Consider the following 20,942-nt stretch of genomic DNA (forward strand, 5'->3'; position numbering starts at 1 on the left):
AAGAGCGCTATGGCCATAAGCAATGACTGTTGGCTGTAGAGGACTGTTCTGAGAGTAACTCTTGTTACAGAGCTGCTTGTAAACTAAAAAGCCTCACAACTCAAATTAAAATGATTGGCTTTGCAGTGTTTTTTGTTTATTTGTTTTTTTCATTTGTTTGTTTATTTTTTATTCATTTATTGTTTATCTGTTTATTTCTTTTTAGTTTTGCTCGTCTCTTGTGCTTAAATGACTGTAGCATACAATCTTCACAATCGGAGCCTAAAGCTAAAGAGCTTACAGCACCTAGTGTTCAATGCAACAGCAATGACTGTTGGCTGTTAGAGGACTGTTCTAAGAGTAACTCTTGTTACAGAGCTGCTTGTAAACTAAAAAGCCTCACAACTCAAGTTAAAATGATTGGCTTAGCAGTGTTTTTTGTTTATTTGTTTTTTTCATTTGTTTGTTTATTTTTTATTCATTTATTGTTTATTTGTTTATTTCTTTTTAGTTTTGCTCGTCTCTTGTGTTTAAATGACTGTAGCATACAATCTTCACAATCGGAGCCTAAAGCAACAAAGCTTACAGCACCTAGTGTTCCCTGGCAGTCTCCATTCCAAGTACTAACTAAGCCCACAAGATCGGGATTTGTAAGAGCGCTATGGCCATAAGCAATGACTGTTGGCTGTAAAGGACTGTTCTGAGAGTAACTCTTGTTACAGAGCTGCTTGTAAACTAAAAATCCTCACAACTCAAATTAAAATGATTGGCTTTGCAGTGTTTTTTGTTTATTTGTTTTTTTCATTTGTTTGTTTATTTTTTATTCATTTATTGTTTATCTGTTTATTTCTTTTTAGTTTTGCTCGTCTCTTGTGCTTAAATGACTGTAGCATACAATCTTCACAATCGGAGCCTAAAGCTAAAGAGCTTACAGCACCTAGTGTTCAATGCAACAGCAATGACTGTTGGCTGTTAGAGGACTGTTCTAAGAGTAACTCTTGTTACAGAGCTGCTTGTAAACTAAAAAGCCTCACAACTCAAGTTAAAATGATTGGCTTTGCAGTGTTTTTTGTTTATTTGTTTTTTTCATTTGTTTGTTTATTTTTTATTCATTTATTGTTTATCTGTTTATTTCTTTTTAGTTTTGCTCGTCTCTTGTGTTTAAATGACTGTAGCATACAATCTTCACAATCGGAGCCTAAAGCTAAAGAGCTTACAGCACCTAGTGTTCAGTGCAACAGCAATGACTGTTGGCTGTTAGAGGACTGTTCTAAGAGTAACTCTTGTTACAGAGCTGCTTGTAAACTAAAAAGCCTCACAACTCAAGTTAAAATGATTGGCTTTGCAGTGTTTTTTGTTTATTTGTTTTTTTCATTTGTTTGTTTATTTTTTATTCATTTATTGTTTATTTGTTTATTTCTTTTTAGTTTTGCTCGTCTCTTGTGTTTAAATGACTGTAGCATACAATCTTCACAATCGGAGCCTAGAGCTAAAGAGCTTACAGCACCTAGTGTTCAATGCAACAGCAATGACTTTTGGCTGTTAGAGGACTGTTCTAAGAGTAACTCTTGTTTACAGAGCTGCTTGTAAACTAAAAAGCCTCACAACTCAAGTTAAAATGATTGGCTTTGCAGTGTTTTTTGTTTATTTGTTTTTTTCATTTGTTTGTTTATTTTTTATTCATTTATTGTTTATTTGTTTATTTCTTTTGAGTTTTGCTCGTCTCTTGTGTTTAAATGACTGTAGCATACAATCTTCACAATCGGAGCCTAAAGCTAAAGAGCTTACAGCACCTAGTGTTCAATGCAACAGCAATGACTGTTGGCTGTTAGAGGACTGTTCTAAGAGTAACTCTTGTTACAGAGCTGCTTGTAAACTAAAAAGCCTCACAACTCAAGTTAAAATGATTGGCTTTGCAGTGTTTTTTGTTTATTTGTTTTTTTCATTTGTTTGTTTATTTTTTATTCATTTATTGTTTATTTGTTTATTTCTTTTTAGTTTTGCTCGTCTCTTGTGTTTAAATGACTGTAGCATACAATCTTCACAATCGGAGCCTAAAGCAACAAAGCTTACAGCACCTAGTGTTCCCTGGCAGTCTCCATTCCAAGTACTAACTAAGCCCACAAGATCGGGATTTGTAAGAGCGCTATGGCCATAAGCAATGACTGTTGGCTGTAGAGGACTGTTCTGAGAGTAACTCTTGTTACAGAGCTGCTTGTAAACTAAAAAGCCTCACAACTCAAATTAAAATGATTGGCTTTGCAGTGTTTTTTGTTTATTTGTTTTTTTCATTTGTTTGTTTATTTTTTATTCATTTATTGTTTATCTGTTTATTTCTTTTTAGTTTTGCTCGTCTCTTGTGCTTAAATGACTGTAGCATACAATCTTCACAATCGGAGCCTAAAGCTAAAGAGCTTACAGCACCTAGTGTTCAATGCAACAGCAATGACTGTTGGCTGTTAGAGGACTGTTCTAAGAGTAACTCTTGTTACAGAGCTGCTTGTAAACTAAAAAGCCTCACAACTCAAGTTAAAATGATTGGCTTAGCAGTGTTTTTTGTTTATTTGTTTTTTTCATTTGTTTGTTTATTTTTTATTCATTTATTGTTTATTTGTTTATTTCTTTTTAGTTTTGCTCGTCTCTTGTGTTTAAATGACTGTAGCATACAATCTTCACAATCGGAGCCTAAAGCAACAAAGCTTACAGCACCTAGTGTTCCCTGGCAGTCTCCATTCCAAGTACTAACTAAGCCCACAAGATCGGGATTTGTAAGAGCGCTATGGCCATAAGCAATGACTGTTGGCTGTAAAGGACTGTTCTGAGAGTAACTCTTGTTACAGAGCTGCTTGTAAACTAAAAATCCTCACAACTCAAATTAAAATGATTGGCTTTGCAGTGTTTTTTGTTTATTTGTTTTTTTCATTTGTTTGTTTATTTTTTATTCATTTATTGTTTATCTGTTTATTTCTTTTTAGTTTTGCTCGTCTCTTGTGCTTAAATGACTGTAGCATACAATCTTCACAATCGGAGCCTAAAGCTAAAGAGCTTACAGCACCTAGTGTTCAATGCAACAGCAATGACTGTTGGCTGTTAGAGGACTGTTCTAAGAGTAACTCTTGTTACAGAGCTGCTTGTAAACTAAAAAGCCTCACAACTCAAGTTAAAATGATTGGCTTTGCAGTGTTTTTTGTTTATTTGTTTTTTTCATTTGTTTGTTTATTTTTTATTCATTTATTGTTTATTTGTTTATTTATTTTTAGTTTTGCTCGTCTCTTGTGTTTAAATGACTGTAGCATACAATCTTCACAATCGGAGCCTAAAGCAACAAAGCTTACAGCACCTAGTGTTCCCTGGCAGTCTCCATTCCAAGTACTAACTAAGCCCACAAGATCGGGATTTGTAAGAGCGCTATGGCCATAAGCAATGACTGTTGGCTGTAGAGGACTGTTCTGAGAGTAACTCTTGTTACAGAGCTGCTTGTAAACTAAAAAGCCTCACAACTCAAATTAAAATGATTGGCTTTGCAGTGTTTTTTGTTTATTTGTTTTTTTCATTTGTTTGTTTATTTTTTATTCATTTATTGTTTATCTGTTTATTTCTTTTTAGTTTTGCTCGTCTCTTGTGTTTAAATGACTGTAGCATACAATCTTCACAATCGGAGCCTAAAGCTAAAGAGCTTACAGCACCTAGTGTTCAGTGCAACAGCAATGACTGTTGGCTGTTAGAGGACTGTTCTAAGAGTAACTCTTGTTACAGAGCTGCTTGTAAACTAAAAAGCCTCACAACTCAAGTTAAAATGATTGGCTTTGCAGTGTTTTTTGTTTATTTGTTTTTTTCATTTGTTTGTTTATTTTTTATTCATTTATTGTTTATTTGTTTATTTCTTTTTAGTTTTGCTCGTCTCTTGTGTTTAAATGACTGTAGCATACAATCTTCACAATCGGAGCCTAGAGCTAAAGAGCTTACAGCACCTAGTGTTCAATGCAACAGCAATGACTTTTGGCTGTTAGAGGACTGTTCTAAGAGTAACTCTTGTTTACAGAGCTGCTTGTAAACTAAAAAGCCTCACAACTCAAGTTAAAATGATTGGCTTTGCAGTGTTTTTTGTTTATTTGTTTTTTTCATTTGTTTGTTTATTTTTTATTCATTTATTGTTTATTTGTTTATTTCTTTTGAGTTTTGCTCGTCTCTTGTGTTTAAATGACTGTAGCATACAATCTTCACAATCGGAGCCTAAAGCTAAAGAGCTTACAGCACCTAGTGTTCAATGCAACAGCAATGACTGTTGGCTGTTAGAGGACTGTTCTAAGAGTAACTCTTGTTACAGAGCTGCTTGTAAACTAAAAAGCCTCACAACTCAAGTTAAAATGATTGGCTTTGCAGTGTTTTTTGTTTATTTGTTTTTTTCATTTGTTTGTTTATTTTTTATTCATTTATTGTTTATTTGTTTATTTCTTTTTAGTTTTGCTCGTCTCTTGTGTTTAAATGACTGTAGCATACAATCTTCACAATCGGAGCCTAAAGCAACAAAGCTTACAGCACCTAGTGTTCCCTGGCAGTCTCCATTCCAAGTACTAACTAAGCCCACAAGATCGGGATTTGTAAGAGCGCTATGGCCATAAGCAATGACTGTTGGCTGTAGAGGACTGTTCTGAGAGTAACTCTTGTTACAGAGCTGCTTGTAAACTAAAAAGCCTCACAACTCAAATTAAAATGATTGGCTTTGCAGTGTTTTTTGTTTATTTGTTTTTTTCATTTGTTTGTTTATTTTTTATTCATTTATTGTTTATCTGTTTATTTCTTTTTAGTTTTGCTCGTCTCTTGTGCTTAAATGACTGTAGCATACAATCTTCACAATCGGAGCCTAAAGCTAAAGAGCTTACAGCACCTAGTGTTCAATGCAACAGCAATGACTGTTGGCTGTTAGAGGACTGTTCTAAGAGTAACTCTTGTTACAGAGCTGCTTGTAAACTAAAAAGCCTCACAACTCAAGTTAAAATGATTGGCTTTGCAGTGTTTTTTGTTTATTTGTTTTTTTCATTTGTTTGTTTATTTTTTATTCATTTATTGTTTATTTGTTTATTTCTTTTTAGTTTTGCTCGTCTCTTGTGTTTAAATGACTGTAGCATACAATCTTCACAATCGGAGCCTAAAGCTAAAGAGCTTACAGCACCTAGTGTTCAATGCAACAGCAATGACTGTTGGCTGTTAGAGGACTGTTCTAAGAGTAACTCTTGTTACAGAGCTGCTTGTAAACTAAAAAGCCTCACAACTCAAGTTAAAATGATTGGCTTTGCAGTATTTTTTGTTTATTTGTTTTTTTCATTTGTTTGTTTATTTTTTATTCATTTATTGTTTATTTGTTTATTTCTTTTTAGTTTTGCTCGTCTCTTGTGTTTAAATGACTGTAGCATACAATCTTCACAATCGGAGCCTAAAGCTAAAGAGCTTACAGCACCTAGTGTTCAATGCAACAGCAATGACTGTTGGCTGTTAGAGGACTGTTCTAAGAGTAACTCTTGTTACAGAGCTGCTTGTAAACTAAAAAGCCTCACAACTCAAGTTAAAATGATTGGCTTTGCAGTATTTTTTGTTTATTTGTTTTTTTCATTTGTTTGTTTATTTTTTATTCATTTATTGTTTATTTGTTTATTTCTTTTTAGTTTTGCTCGTCTCTTGTGTTTAAATGACTGTAGCATACAATCTTCACAATCGGAGCCTAAAGCTAAAGAGCTTACAGCACCTAGTGTTCAATGCAACAGCAATGACTGTTGGCTGTTAGAGGACTGTTCTAAGAGTAACTCTTGTTACAGAGCTGCTTGTAAACTAAAAAGCCTCACAACTCAAGTTAAAATGATTGGCTTTGCAGTGTTTTTTGTTTATTTGTTTTTTTCATTTGTTTGTTTATTTTTTATTCATTTATTGTTTATTTGTTTATTTCTTTTTAGTTTTGCTCGTCTCTTGTGTTTAAATGACTGTAGCATACAATCTTCACAATCGGAGCCTAAAGCAAAAAAGCTTACAGCACCTAGTGTTCCCTGGCAGTCTCCATTCCAAGTACTAACTAAGCCCACAAGATCGGGATTTGTAAAAGCGCTATGGCCATAAGCAATGGCTATTGGCTGTTAGAGGACTGTTCTAAGAGTAACTCTTGTTACAGAGCTGCTTGTAAACTAAAAAGCCTCACAACTCAAGTTAAAATGATTGGCTTTGCAGTGTTTTTTGTTTATTTGTTTTTTTCATTTGTTTGTTTATTTTTTATTCATTTATTGTTTATTTGTTTATTTCTTTTTAGTTTTGCTCGTCTCTTGTGTTTAAATGACTGTAGCATACAATCTTCACAATCGGAGCCTAAAGCTAAAGAGCTTACAGCACCTAGTGTTCAATGCAACAGCAATGACTGTTGGCTGTTAGAGGACTGTTCTAAGAGTAACTCTTGTTACAGAGCTGCTTGTAAACTAAAAAGCCTCACAACTCAAGTTAAAATGATTGGCTTTGCAGTGTTTTTTGTTTATTTGTTTTTTCATTTGTTTGTTTATTTTTTATTCATTTATTGTTTATCTGTTTATTTCTTTTTAGTTTTGCTCGTCTCTTGTGTTTAAATGACTGTAGCATACAATCTTCACAATCGGAGCCTAAAGCTAAAGAGCTTACAGCACCTAGTGTTCAATGCAACAGCAATGACTGTTGGCTGTTAGAGGACTGTTCTAAGAGTAACTCTTGTTACAGAGCTGCTTGTAAACTAAAAAGCCTCACAACTCAAGTTAAAATGATTGGCTTTGCAGTGTTTTTTGTTTATTTGTTTTTTTCATTTGTTTGTTTATTTTTTATTCATTTATTGTTTATTTCTTTTTAGTTTTGCTCGTCTCTTGTGTTTAAATGACTGTAGCATACAATCTTCACCATCGGAGCCTAAAGCTAAAGAGCTTACAGCACCTAGTGTTCAATGCAACAGCAATGACTGTTGGCTGTTAGAGGACTGTTCTAAGAGTAACTCTTGTTACAGAGCTGCTTGTAAACTAAAAAGCCTCACAACTCAAGTTAAAATGATTGGCTTTGCAGTGTTTTTTGTTTATTTGTTTTTTTCATTTGTTTGTTTATTTTTTATTCATTTATTGTTTATTTGTTTATTTCTTTTTAGTTTTGCTCGTCTCTTTTGTTTAAATGACTGTAGCATACAATCTTCACAATCGGAGCCTAAAGCAACAAAGCTTACAGCACCTAGTGTTCCCTGGCAGTCTCCATTCCAAGTACTAACTAAGCCCACAAGATCGGGATTTGTAAGAGCGCTATGGCCATAAGCAATGACTGTTGGCTGTAGAGGACTGCTCTGAGAGTAACTCTTGTTACAGAGCTGCTTGTAAACTAAAAAGCCTCACAACTCAAATTAAAATGATTGGCTTTGCAGTGTTTTTTGTTTATTTGTTTTTTTCATTTGTTTGTTTATTTTTTATTCATTTATTGTTTATCTGTTTATTTCTTTTTAGTTTTGCTCGTCTCTTGTGTTTAAATGACTGTAGCATACAATCTTCACAATCGGAGCCTAAAGCTAAAGAGCTTACAGCACCTAGTGTTCAGTGCAACAGCAATGACTGTTGGCTGTTAGAGGACTGTTCTAAGAGTAACTCTTGTTACAGAGCTGCTTGTAAACTAAAAAGCCTCACAACTCAAGTTAAAATGATTGGCTTAGCAGTGTTTTTTGTTTATTTGTTTTTTTCATTTGTTTGTTTATTTTTTATTCATTTATTGTTTATTTGTTTATTTCTTTTTAGTTTTGCTCGTCTCTTGTGTTTAAATGACTGTAGCATACAATCTTCACAATCGGAGCCTAAAGCAACAAAGCTTACAGCACCTAGTGTTCCCTGGCAGTCTCCATTCCAAGTACTAACTAAGCCCACAAGATCGGGATTTGTAAGAGCGCTATGGCCATAAGCAATGACTGTTGGCTGTAAAGGACTGTTCTGAGAGTAACTCTTGTTACAGAGCTGCTTGTAAACTAAAAATCCTCACAACTCAAATTAAAATGATTGGCTTTGCAGTGTTTTTTGTTTATTTGTTTTTTTCATTTGTTTGTTTATTTTTTATTCATTTATTGTTTATCTGTTTATTTCTTTTTAGTTTTGCTCGTCTCTTGTGCTTAAATGACTGTAGCATACAATCTTCACAATCGGAGCCTAAAGCTAAAGAGCTTACAGCACCTAGTGTTCAATGCAACAGCAATGACTGTTGGCTGTTAGAGGACTGTTCTAAGAGTAACTCTTGTTACAGAGCTGCTTGTAAACTAAAAAGCCTCACAACTCAAGTTAAAATGATTGGCTTTGCAGTGTTTTTTGTTTATTTGTTTTTTTCATTTGTTTGTTTATTTTTTATTCATTTATTGTTTATTTGTTTATTTCTTTTTAGTTTTGCTCGTCTCTTGTGTTTAAATGACTGTAGCATACAATCTTCACAATCGGAGCCTAAAGCAACAAAGCTTACAGCACCTAGTGTTCCCTGGCAGTCTCCATTCCAAGTACTAACTAAGCCCACAAGATCGGGATTTGTAAGAGCGCTATGGCCATAAGCAATGACTGTTGGCTGTAGAGGACTGCTCTGAGAGTAACTCTTGTTACAGAGCTGCTTGTAAACTAAAAAGCCTCACAACTCAAATTAAAATGATTGGCTTTGCAGTGTTTTTTGTTTATTTGTTTTTTTCATTTGTTTGTTTATTTTTTATTCATTTATTGTTTATCTGTTTATTTCTTTTTAGTTTTGCTCGTCTCTTGTGTTTAAATGACTGTAGCATACAATCTTCACAATCGGAGCCTAAAGCTGAAGAGCTTACAGCACCTAGTGTTCAGTGCAACAGCAATGACTGTTGGCTGTTAGAGGACTGTTCTAAGAGTAACTCTTGTTACAGAGCTGCTTGTAAACTAAAAAGCCTCACAACTCAAGTTAAAATGATTGGCTTTGCAGTGTTTTTTGTTTATTTGTTTTTTTCATTTGTTTGTTTATTTTTTATTCATTTATTGTTTATTTGTTTATTTCTTTTTAGTTTTGCTCGTCTCTTGTGTTTAAATGACTGTAGCATACAATCTTCACAATCGGAGCCTAGAGCTAAAGAGCTTACAGCACCTAGTGTTCAATGCAACAGCAATGACTTTTGGCTGTTAGAGGACTGTTCTAAGAGTAACTCTTGTTTACAGAGCTGCTTGTAAACTAAAAAGCCTCACAACTCAAGTTAAAATGATTGGCTTTGCAGTGTTTTTTGTTTATTTGTTTTTTTCATTTGTTTGTTTATTTTTTATTCATTTATTGTTTATTTGTTTATTTCTTTTGAGTTTTGCTCGTCTCTTGTGTTTAAATGACTGTAGCATACAATCTTCACAATCGGAGCCTAAAGCTAAAGAGCTTACAGCACCTAGTGTTCAATGCAACAGCAATGACTGTTGGCTGTTAGAGGACTGTTCTAAGAGTAACTCTTGTTACAGAGCTGCTTGTAAACTAAAAAGCCTCACAACTCAAGTTAAAATGATTGGCTTTGCAGTGTTTTTTGTTTATTTGTTTTTTTCATTTGTTTGTTTATTTTTTATTCATTTATTGTTTATTTGTTTATTTCTTTTTAGTTTTGCTCGTCTCTTGTGTTTAAATGACTGTAGCATACAATCTTCACAATCGGAGCCTAAAGCAACAAAGCTTACAGCACCTAGTGTTCCCTGGCAGTCTCCATTCCAAGTACTAACTAAGCCCACAAGATCGAGATTTGTAAGAGCGCTATGGCCATAAGCAATGACTGTTGGCTGTAGAGGACTGTTCTGAGAGTAACTCTTGTTACAGAGCTGCTTGTAAACTAAAAAGCCTCACAACTCAAATTAAAATGATTGGCTTTGCAGTGTTTTTTGTTTATTTGTTTTTTTCATTTGTTTGTTTATTTTTTATTCATTTATTGTTTATCTGTTTATTTCTTTTTAGTTTTGCTCGTCTCTTGTGCTTAAATGACTGTAGCATACAATCTTCACAATCGGAGCCTAAAGCTAAAGAGCTTACAGCACCTAGTGTTCAATGCAACAGCAATGACTGTTGGCTGTTAGAGGACTGTTCTAAGAGTAACTCTTGTTACAGAGCTGCTTGTAAACTAAAAAGCCTCACAACTCAAGTTAAAATGATTGGCTTAGCAGTGTTTTTTGTTTATTTGTTTTTTTCATTTGTTTGTTTATTTTTTATTCATTTATTGTTTATTTGTTTATTTCTTTTTAGTTTTGCTCGTCTCTTGTGTTTAAATGACTGTAGCATACAATCTTCACAATCGGAGCCTAAAGCAACAAAGCTTACAGCACCTAGTGTTCCCTGGCAGTCTCCATTCCAAGTACTAACTAAGCCCACAAGATCGGGATTTGTAAGAGCGCTATGGCCATAAGCAATGACTGTTGGCTGTAAAGGACTGTTCTGAGAGTAACTCTTGTTACAGAGCTGCTTGTAAACTAAAAATCCTCACAACTCAAATTAAAATGATTGGCTTTGCAGTGTTTTTTGTTTATTTGTTTTTTTCATTTGTTTGTTTATTTTTTATTCATTTATTGTTTATCTGTTTATTTCTTTTTAGTTTTGCTCGTCTCTTGTGCTTAAATGACTGTAGCATACAATCTTCACAATCGGAGCCTAAAGCTAAAGAGCTTACAGCACCTAGTGTTCAATGCAACAGCAATGACTGTTGGCTGTTAGAGGACTGTTCTAAGAGTAACTCTTGTTACAGAGCTGCTTGTAAACTAAAAAGCCTCACAACTCAAGTTAAAATGATTGGCTTTGCAGTGTTTTTTGTTTATTTGTTTTTTTCATTTGTTTGTTTATTTTTTATTCATTTATTGTTTATTTGTTTATTTATTTTTAGTTTTGCTCGTCTCTTGTGTTTAAATGACTGTAGCATACAATCTTCACAATCGGAGCCTAAAGCAACAAAGCTTACAGCACCTAGTGTTCCCTGGCAGTCTCCATTCCAAGTACTAACTAAGCCCACAAGATCGGGATTTGTAAGAGCGCTATGGCCATAAGCAATGACTGTTGGCTGTAGAGGACTGTTCTGAGAGTAACTCTTGTTACAGAGCTGCTTGTAAACTAAAAAGCCTCACAACTCAAATTAAAATGATTGGCTTTGCAGTGTTTTTTGTTTATTTGTTTTTTTCATTTGTTTGTTTATTTTTTATTCATTTATTGTTTATCTGTTTATTTCTTTTTAGTTTTGCTCGTCTCTTGTGTTTAAATGACTGTAGCATACAATCTTCACAATCGGAGCCTAAAGCTAAAGAGCTTACAGCACCTAGTGTTCAGTGCAACAGCAATGACTGTTGGCTGTTAGAGGACTGTTCTAAGAGTAACTCTTGTTACAGAGCTGCTTGTAAACTAAAAAGCCTCACAACTCAAGTTAAAATGATTGGCTTTGCAGTGTTTTTTGTTTATTTGTTTTTTTCATTTGTTTGTTTATTTTTTATTCATTTATTGTTTATTTGTTTATTTCTTTTTAGTTTTGCTCGTCTCTTGTGTTTAAATGACTGTAGCATACAATCTTCACAATCGGAGCCTAGAGCTAAAGAGCTTACAGCACCTAGTGTTCAATGCAACAGCAATGACTTTTGGCTGTTAGAGGACTGTTCTAAGAGTAACTCTTGTTTACAGAGCTGCTTGTAAACTAAAAAGCCTCACAACTCAAGTTAAAATGATTGGCTTTGCAGTGTTTTTTGTTTATTTGTTTTTTTCATTTGTTTGTTTATTTTTTATTCATTTATTGTTTATTTGTTTATTTCTTTTGAGTTTTGCTCGTCTCTTGTGTTTAAATGACTGTAGCATACAATCTTCACAATCGGAGCCTAAAGCTAAAGAGCTTACAGCACCTAGTGTTCAATGCAACAGCAATGACTGTTGGCTGTTAGAGGACTGTTCTAAGAGTAACTCTTGTTACAGAGCTGCTTGTAAACTAAAAAGCCTCACAACTCAAGTTAAAATGATTGGCTTTGCAGTGTTTTTTGTTTATTTGTTTTTTTCATTTGTTTGTTTATTTTTTATTCATTTATTGTTTATTTGTTTATTTCTTTTTAGTTTTGCTCGTCTCTTGTGTTTAAATGACTGTAGCATACAATCTTCACAATCGGAGCCTAAAGCAACAAAGCTTACAGCACCTAGTGTTCCCTGGCAGTCTCCATTCCAAGTACTAACTAAGCCCACAAGATCGGGATTTGTAAGAGCGCTATGGCCATAAGCAATGACTGTTGGCTGTAGAGGACTGTTCTGAGAGTAACTCTTGTTACAGAGCTGCTTGTAAACTAAAAAGCCTCACAACTCAAATTAAAATGATTGGCTTTGCAGTGTTTTTTGTTTATTTGTTTTTTTCATTTGTTTGTTTATTTTTTATTCATTTATTGTTTATCTGTTTATTTCTTTTTAGTTTTGCTCGTCTCTTGTGCTTAAATGACTGTAGCATACAATCTTCACAATCGGAGCCTAAAGCTAAAGAGCTTACAGCACCTAGTGTTCAATGCAACAGCAATGACTGTTGGCTGTTAGAGGACTGTTCTAAGAGTAACTCTTGTTACAGAGCTGCTTGTAAACTAAAAAGCCTCACAACTCAAGTTAAAATGATTGGCTTAGCAGTGTTTTTTGTTTATTTGTTTTTTTCATTTGTTTGTTTATTTTTTATTCATTTATTGTTTATTTGTTTATTTCTTTTTAGTTTTGCTCGTCTCTTGTGTTTAAATGACTGTAGCATACAATCTTCACAATCGGAGCCTAAAGCAACAAAGCTTACAGCACCTAGTGTTCCCTGGCAGTCTCCATTCCAAGTACTAACTAAGCCCACAAGATCGGGATTTGTAAGAGCGCTATGGCCATAAGCAATGACTGTTGGCTGTAAAGGACTGTTCTGAGAGTAACTCTTGTTACAGAGCTGCTTGTAAACTAAAAATCCTCACAACTCAAATTAAAATGATTGGCTTTGCAGTGTTTTTTGTTTATTTGTTTTTTTCATTTGTTTGTTTATTTTTTATTCATTTATTGTTTATCTGTTTATTTCTTTTTAGTTTTGCTCGTCTCTTGTGCTTAAATGACTGTAGCATACAATCTTCACAATCGGAGCCTAAAGCTAAAGAGCTTACAGCACCTAGTGTTCAATGCAACAGCAATGACTGTTGGCTGTTAGAGGACTGTTCTAAGAGTAACTCTTGTTACAGAGCTGCTTGTAAACTAAAAAGCCTCACAACTCAAGTTAAAATGATTGGCTTTGCAGTGTTTTTTGTTTATTTGTTTTTTTCATTTGTTTGTTTATTTTTTATTCATTTATTGTTTATTTGTTTATTTATTTTTAGTTTTGCTCGTCTCTTGTGTTTAAATGACTGTAGCATACAATCTTCACAATCGGAGCCTAAAGCAACAAAGCTTACAGCACCTAGTGTTCCCTGGCAGTCTCCATTCCAAGTAGTAACTAAGCCCACAAGATCGGGATTTGTAAGAGCGCTATGGCCATAAGCAATGACTGTTGGCTGTAGAGGACTGTTCTGAGAGTAACTCTTGTTACAGAGCTGCTTGTAAACTAAAAAGCCTCACAACTCAAATTAAAATGATTGGCTTTGCAGTGTTTTTTGTTTATTTGTTTTTTTCATTTGTTTGTTTATTTTTTATTCATTTATTGTTTATCTGTTTATTTCTTTTTAGTTTTGCTCGTCTCTTGTGTTTAAATGACTGTAGCATACAATCTTCACAATCGGAGCCTAAAGCTAAAGAGCTTACAGCACCTAGTGTTCAGTGCAACAGCAATGACTGTTGGCTGTTAGAGGACTGTTCTAAGAGTAACTCTTGTTACAGAGCTGCTTGTAAACTAAAAAGCCTCACAACTCAAGTTAAAATGATTGGCTTTGCAGTGTTTTTTGTTTATTTGTTTTTTTCATTTGTTTGTTTATTTTTTATTCATTTATTGTTTATTTGTTTATTTCTTTTTAGTTTTGCTCGTCTCTTGTGTTTAAATGACTGTAGCATACAATCTTCACAATCGGAGCCTAGAGCTAAAGAGCTTACAGCACCTAGTGTTCAATGCAACAGCAATGACTTTTGGCTGTTAGAGGACTGTTCTAAGAGTAACTCTTGTTTACAGAGCTGCTTGTAAACTAAAAAGCCTCACAACTCAAGTTAAAATGATTGGCTTTGCAGTGTTTTTTGTTTATTTGTTTTTTTCATTTGTTTGTTTATTTTTTATTCATTTATTGTTTATTTGTTTATTTCTTTTGAGTTTTGCTCGTCTCTTGTGTTTAAATGACTGTAGCATACAATCTTCACAATCGGAGCCTAAAGCTAAAGAGCTTACAGCACCTAGTGTTCAATGCAACAGCAATGACTGTTGGCTGTTAGAGGACTGTTCTAAGAGTAACTCTTGTTACAGAGCTGCTTGTAAACTAAAAAGCCTCACAACTCAAGTTAAAATGATTGGCTTTGCAGTGTTTTTTGTTTATTTGTTTTTTTCATTTGTTTGTTTATTTTTTATTCATTTATTGTTTATTTGTTTATTTCTTTTTAGTTTTGCTCGTCTCTTGTGTTTAAATGACTGTAGCATACAATCTTCACAATCGGAGCCTAAAGCAACAAAGCTTACAGCACCTAGTGTTCCCTGGCAGTCTCCATTCCAAGTACTAACTAAGCCCACAAGATCGGGATTTGTAAGAGCGCTATGGCCATAAGCAATGACTGTTGGCTGTAGAGGACTGTTCTGAGAGTAACTCTTGTTACAGAGCTGCTTGTAAACTAAAAAGCCTCACAACTCAAATTAAAATGATTGGCTTTGCAGTGTTTTTTGTTTATTTGTTTTTTTCATTTGTTTGTTTATTTTTTATTCATTTATTGTTTATCTGTTTATTTCTTTTTAGTTTTGCTCGTCTCTTGTGCTTAAATGACTGTAGCATACAATCTTCACAATCGGAGCCTAAAGCTAAAGAGCTTACAGCACCTAGTGTTCAATGCAACAGCAATGACTGTTGGCTGTTAGAGGACTGTTCTAAGAGTAACTCTTGTTACAGAGCTGCTTGTAAACTAAAAAGCCTCACAACTCAAGTTAAAATGATTGGCTTAGCAGTGTTTTTTGTTTATTTGTTTTTTTCATTTGTTTGTTTATTTTTTATTCATTTATTGTTTATTTGTTTATTTCTTTTTAGTTTTGCTCGTCTCTTGTGTTTAAATGACTGTAGCATACAATCTTCACAATCGGAGCCTAAAGCAACAAAGCTTACAGCACCTAGTGTTCCCTGGCAGTCTCCATTCCAAGTACTAACTAAGCCCACAAGATCGGGATTTGTAAGAGCGCTATGGCCATAAGCAATGACTGTTGGCTGTAAAGGACTGTTCTGAGAGTAACTCTTGTTACAGAGCTGCTTGTAAACTAAAAATCCTCACAACTCAAATTAAAATGATTGGCTTTGCAGTGTTTTTTGTTTATTTGTTTTTTTCATTTGTTTGTTTATTTTTTATTCATTTATTGTTTATCTGTTTATTTCTTTTTAGTTTTGCTCGTCTCTTGTGCTTAAATGACTGTAGCATACAATCTTCACAATCGGAGCCTAAAGCTAAAGAGCTTACAGCACCTAGTGTTCAATGCAACAGCAATGACTGTTGGCTGTTAGAGGACTGTTCTAAGAGTAACTCTTGTTACAGAGCTGCTTGTAAACTAAAAAGCCTCACAACTCAAGTTAAAATGATTGGCTTTGCAGTGTTTTTTGTTTATTTGTTTTTTTCATTTGTTTGTTTATTTTTTATTCATTTATTGTTTATTTGTTTATTTATTTTTAGTTTTGCTCGTCTCTTGTGTTTAAATGACTGTAGCATACAATCTTCACAATCGGAGCCTAAAGCAACAAAGCTTACAGCACCTAGTGTTCCCTGGCAGTCTCCATTCCAAGTACTAACTAAGCCCACAAGATCGGGATTTGTAAGAGCGCTATGGCCATAAGCAATGACTGTTGGCTGTAGAGGACTGTTCTGAGAGTAACTCTTGTTACAGAGCTGCTTGTAAACTAAAAAGCCTCACAACTCAAATTAAAATGATTGGCTTTGCAGTGTTTTTTGTTTATTTGTTTTTTTCATTTGTTTGTTTATTTTTTATTCATTTATTGTTTATCTGTTTATTTCTTTTTAGTTTTGCTCGTCTCTTGTGCTTAAATGACTGTAGCATACAATCTTCACAATCGGAGCCTAAAGCTAAAGAGCTTACAGCACCTAGTGTTCAATGCAACAGCAATGACTGTTGGCTGTTAGAGGACTGTTCTAAGAGTAACTCTTGTTACAGAGCTGCTTGTAAACTAAAAAGCCTCACAACTCAAGTTAAAATGATTGGCTTAGCAGTGTTTTTTGTTTATTTGTTTTTTTCATTTGTTTGTTTATTTTTTATTCATTTATTGTTTATTTGTTTATTTCTTTTTAGTTTTGCTCGTCTCTTGTGTTTAAATGACTGTAGCATACAATCTTCACAATCGGAGCCTAAAGCAAAAAAGCTTACAGCACCTAGTGTTCCCTGGCAGTCTCCATTCCAAGTACTAACTAAGCCCACAAGATCGGGATTTGTAAGAGCGCTATGGACATAAGCAATGACTGTTGGCTGTTAGAGGACTGTTCTAAGAGTAACTCTTGTTACAGAGCTGCTTGTAAACTAAAAAGCCTCACAACTCAAGTTAAAATGATTGGCTTTGCAGTGTTTTTTGTTTATTTGTTTTTTTCATTTGTTTGTTTTTTTTTATTCATTTATTGTTTATTTGTTTATTTCTTTTTAGTTTTGCTCGTCTCTTGTGTTTAAATGACTGTAGCATACAATCTTCACAATCGGAGCCTAAAGCTAAAGAGCTTACAGCACCTAGTGTTCAGTGCAACAGCAATGACTGTTGGCTGTTAGAGGACTGTTCTAAGAGTAACTCTTGTTACAGAGCTGCTTGTAAACTAAAAAGCCTCACAACTCAAGTTAAAATGATTGGCTTTGCAGTGTTTTTTGTTTATTTGTTTTTTTCATTTGTTTGTTTATTTTTTATTCATTTATTGTTTATTTGTTTATTTCTTTTTAGTTTTGCTCGTCTCTTGTGTTTAAATGACTGTAGCATACAATCTTCACAATCGGAGCCTAGAGCTAAAGAGCTTACAGCACCTAGTGTTCAATGCAACAGCAATGACTTTTGGCTGTTAGAGGACTGTTCTAAGAGTAACTCTTGTTTACAGAGCTGCTTGTAAACTAAAAAGCCTCACAACTCAAGTTAAAATGATTGGCTTTGCAGTGTTTTTTGTTTATTTGTTTTTTTCATTTGTTTGTTTATTTTTTATTCATTTATTGTTTATTTGTTTATTTCTTTTGAGTTTTGCTCGTCTCTTGTGTTTAAATGACTGTAGCATACAATCTTCACAATCGGAGCCTAAAGCTAAAGAGCTTACAGCACCTAGTGTTCAATGCAACAGCAATGACTGTTGGCTGTTAGAGGACTGTTCTAAGAGTAACTCTTGTTACAGAGCTGCTTGTAAACTAAAAAGCCTCACAACTCAAGTTAAAATGATTGGCTTTGCAGTGTTTTTTGTTTATTTGTTTTTTTCATTTGTTTGTTTATTTTTTATTCATTTATTGTTTATTTGTTTATTTCTTTTTAGTTTTGCTCGTCTCTTGTGTTTAAATGACTGTAGCATACAATCTTCACAATCGGAGCCTAAAGCAACAAAGCTTACAGCACCTAGTGTTCCCTGGCAGTCTCCATTCCAAGTACTAACTAAGCCCACAAGATCGGGATTTGTAAGAGCGCTATGGCCATAAGCAATGACTGTTGGCTGTAGAGGACTGTTCTGAGAGTAACTCTTGTTACAGAGCTGCTTGTAAACTAAAAAGCCTCACAACTCAAATTAAAATGATTGGCTTTGCAGTGTTTTTTGTTTATTTGTTTTTTTCATTTGTTTGTTTATTTTTTATTCATTTATTGTTTATCTGTTTATTTCTTTTTAGTTTTGCTCGTCTCTTGTGCTTAAATGACTGTAGCATACAATCTTCACAATCGGAGCCTAAAGCTAAAGAGCTTACAGCACCTAGTGTTCAATGCAACAGCAATGACTGTTGGCTGTTAGAGGACTGTTCTAAGAGTAACTCTTGTTACAGAGCTGCTTGTAAACTAAAAAGCCTCACAACTCAAGTTAAAATGATTGGCTTTGCAGTGTTTTTTGTTTATTTGTTTTTTTCATTTGTTTGTTTATTTTTTATTCATTTATTGTTTATTTGTTTATTTCTTTTTAGTTTTGCTCGTCTCTTGTGTTTAAATGACTGTAGCATACAATCTTCACAATCGGAGCCTAAAGCTAAAGAGCTTACAGCACCTAGTGTTCAATGCAACAGCAATGACTGTTGGCTGTTAGAGGACTGTTCTAAGAGTAACTCTTGTTACAGAGCTGCTTGTAAACTAAAAAGCCTCACAACTCAAGTTAAAATGATTGGCTTTGCAGTATTTTTTGTTTATTTGTTTTTTTCATTTGTTTGTTTATTTTTTATTCATTTATTGTTTATTTGTTTATTTCTTTTTAGTTTTGCTCGTCTCTTGTGTTTAAATGACTGTAGCATACAATCTTCACAATCGGAGCCTAAAGCTAAAGAGCTTACAGCACCTAGTGTTCAATGCAACAGCAATGACTGTTGGCTGTTAGAGGACTGTTCTAAGAGTAACTCTTGTTACAGAGCTGCTTGTAAACTAAAAAGCCTCACAACTCAAGTTAAAATGATTGGCTTTGCAGTATTTTTTGTTTATTTGTTTTTTTCATTTGTTTGTTTATTTTTTATTCATTTATTGTTTATTTGTTTATTTCTTTTTAGTTTTGCTCGTCTCTTGTGTTTAAATGACTGTAGCATACAATCTTCACAATCGGAGCCTAAAGCTAAAGAGCTTACAGCACCTAGTGTTCAATGCAACAGCAATGACTGTTGGCTGTTAGAGGACTGTTCTAAGAGTAACTCTTGTTACAGAGCTGCTTGTAAACTAAAAAGCCTCACAACTCAAGTTAAAATGATTGGCTTTGCAGTGTTTTTTGTTTATTTGTTTTTTTCATTTGTTTGTTTATTTTTTATTCATTTATTGTTTATTTGTTTATTTCTTTTTAGTTTTGCTCGTCTCTTGTGTTTAAATGACTGTAGCATACAATCTTCACAATCGGAGCCTAAAGCAAAAAAGCTTACAGCACCTAGTGTTCCCTGGCAGTCTCCATTCCAAGTACTAACTAAGCCCACAAGATCGGGATTTGTAAAAGCGCTATGGCCATAAGCAATGGCTATTGGCTGTTAGAGGACTGTTCTAAGAGTAACTCTTGTTACAGAGCTGCTTGTAAACTAAAAAGCCTCACAACTCAAGTTAAAATGATTGGCTTTGCAGTGTTTTTTGTTTATTTGTTTTTTTCATTTGTTTGTTTATTTTTTATTCATTTATTGTTTATTTGTTTATTTCTTTTTAGTTTTGCTCGTCTCTTGTGTTTAAATGACTGTAGCATACAATCTTCACAATCGGAGCCTAAAGCTAAAGAGCTTACAGCACCTAGTGTTCAATGCAACAGCAATGACTGTTGGCTGTTAGAGGACTGTTCTAAGAGTAACTCTTGTTACAGAGCTGCTTGTAAACTAAAAAGCCTCACAACTCAAGTTAAAATGATTGGCTTTGCAGTGTTTTTTGTTTATTTGTTTTTTCATTTGTTTGTTTATTTTTTATTCATTTATTGTTTATCTGTTTATTTCTTTTTAGTTTTGCTCGTCTCTTGTGTTTAAATGACTGTAGCATACAATCTTCACAATCGGAGCCTAAAGCTAAAGAGCTTACAGCACCTAGTGTTCAATGCAACAGCAATGACTGTTGGCTGTTAGAGGACTGTTCTAAGAGTAACTCTTGTTACAGAGCTGCTTGTAAACTAAAAAGCCTCACAACTCAAGTTAAAATGATTGGCTTTGCAGTGTTTTTTGTTTATTTGTTTTTTTCATTTGTTTGTTTATTTTTTATTCATTTATTGTTTATTTCTTTTTAGTTTTGCTCGTCTCTTGTGTTTAAATGACTGTAGCATACAATCTTCACCATCGGAGCCTAAAGCTAAAGAGCTTACAGCACCTAGTGTTCAATGCAACAGCAATGACTGTTGGCTGTTAGAGGACTGTTCTAAGAGTAACTCTTGTTACAGAGCTGCTTGTAAACTAAAAAGCCTCACAACTCAAGTTAAAATGATTGGCTTTGCAGTGTTTTTTGTTTATTTGTTTTTTTCATTTGTTTGTTTATTTTTTATTCATTTATTGTTTATTTGTTTATTTCTTTTTAGTTTTGCTCGTCTCTTTTGTTTAAATGACTGTAGCATACAATCTTCACAATCGGAGCCTAAAGCAACAAAGCTTACAGCACCTAGTGTTCCCTGGCAGTCTCCATTCCAAGTACTAACTAAGCCCACAAGATCGGGATTTGTAAGAGCGCTATGGCCATAAGCAATGACTGTTGGCTGTAGAGGACTGCTCTGAGAGTAACTCTTGTTACAGAGCTGCTTGTAAACTAAAAAGCCTCACAACTCAAATTAAAATGATTGGCTTTGCAGTGTTTTTTGTTTATTTGTTTTTTTCATTTGTTTGTTTATTTTTTATTCATTTATTGTTTATCTGTTTATTTCTTTTTAGTTTTGCTCGTCTCTTGTGTTTAAATGACTGTAGCATACAATCTTCACAATCGGAGCCTAAAGCTAAAGAGCTTACAGCACCTAGTGTTCAGTGCAACAGCAATGACTGTTGGCTGTTAGAGGACTGTTCTAAGAGTAACTCTTGTTACAGAGCTGCTTGTAAACTAAAAAGCCTCACAACTCAAGTTAAAATGATTGGCTTAGCAGTGTTTTTTGTTTATTTGTTTTTTTCATTTGTTTGTTTATTTTTTATTCATTTATTGTTTATTTGTTTATTTCTTTTTAGTTTTGCTCGTCTCTTGTGTTTAAAT

The sequence above is a fragment of the Hoplias malabaricus genome, chromosome 15, assembly GCF_029633855.1.
Source record: "Hoplias malabaricus isolate fHopMal1 chromosome 15, fHopMal1.hap1, whole genome shotgun sequence".
NCBI lineage: Eukaryota > Metazoa > Chordata > Actinopteri > Characiformes > Erythrinidae > Hoplias > Hoplias malabaricus.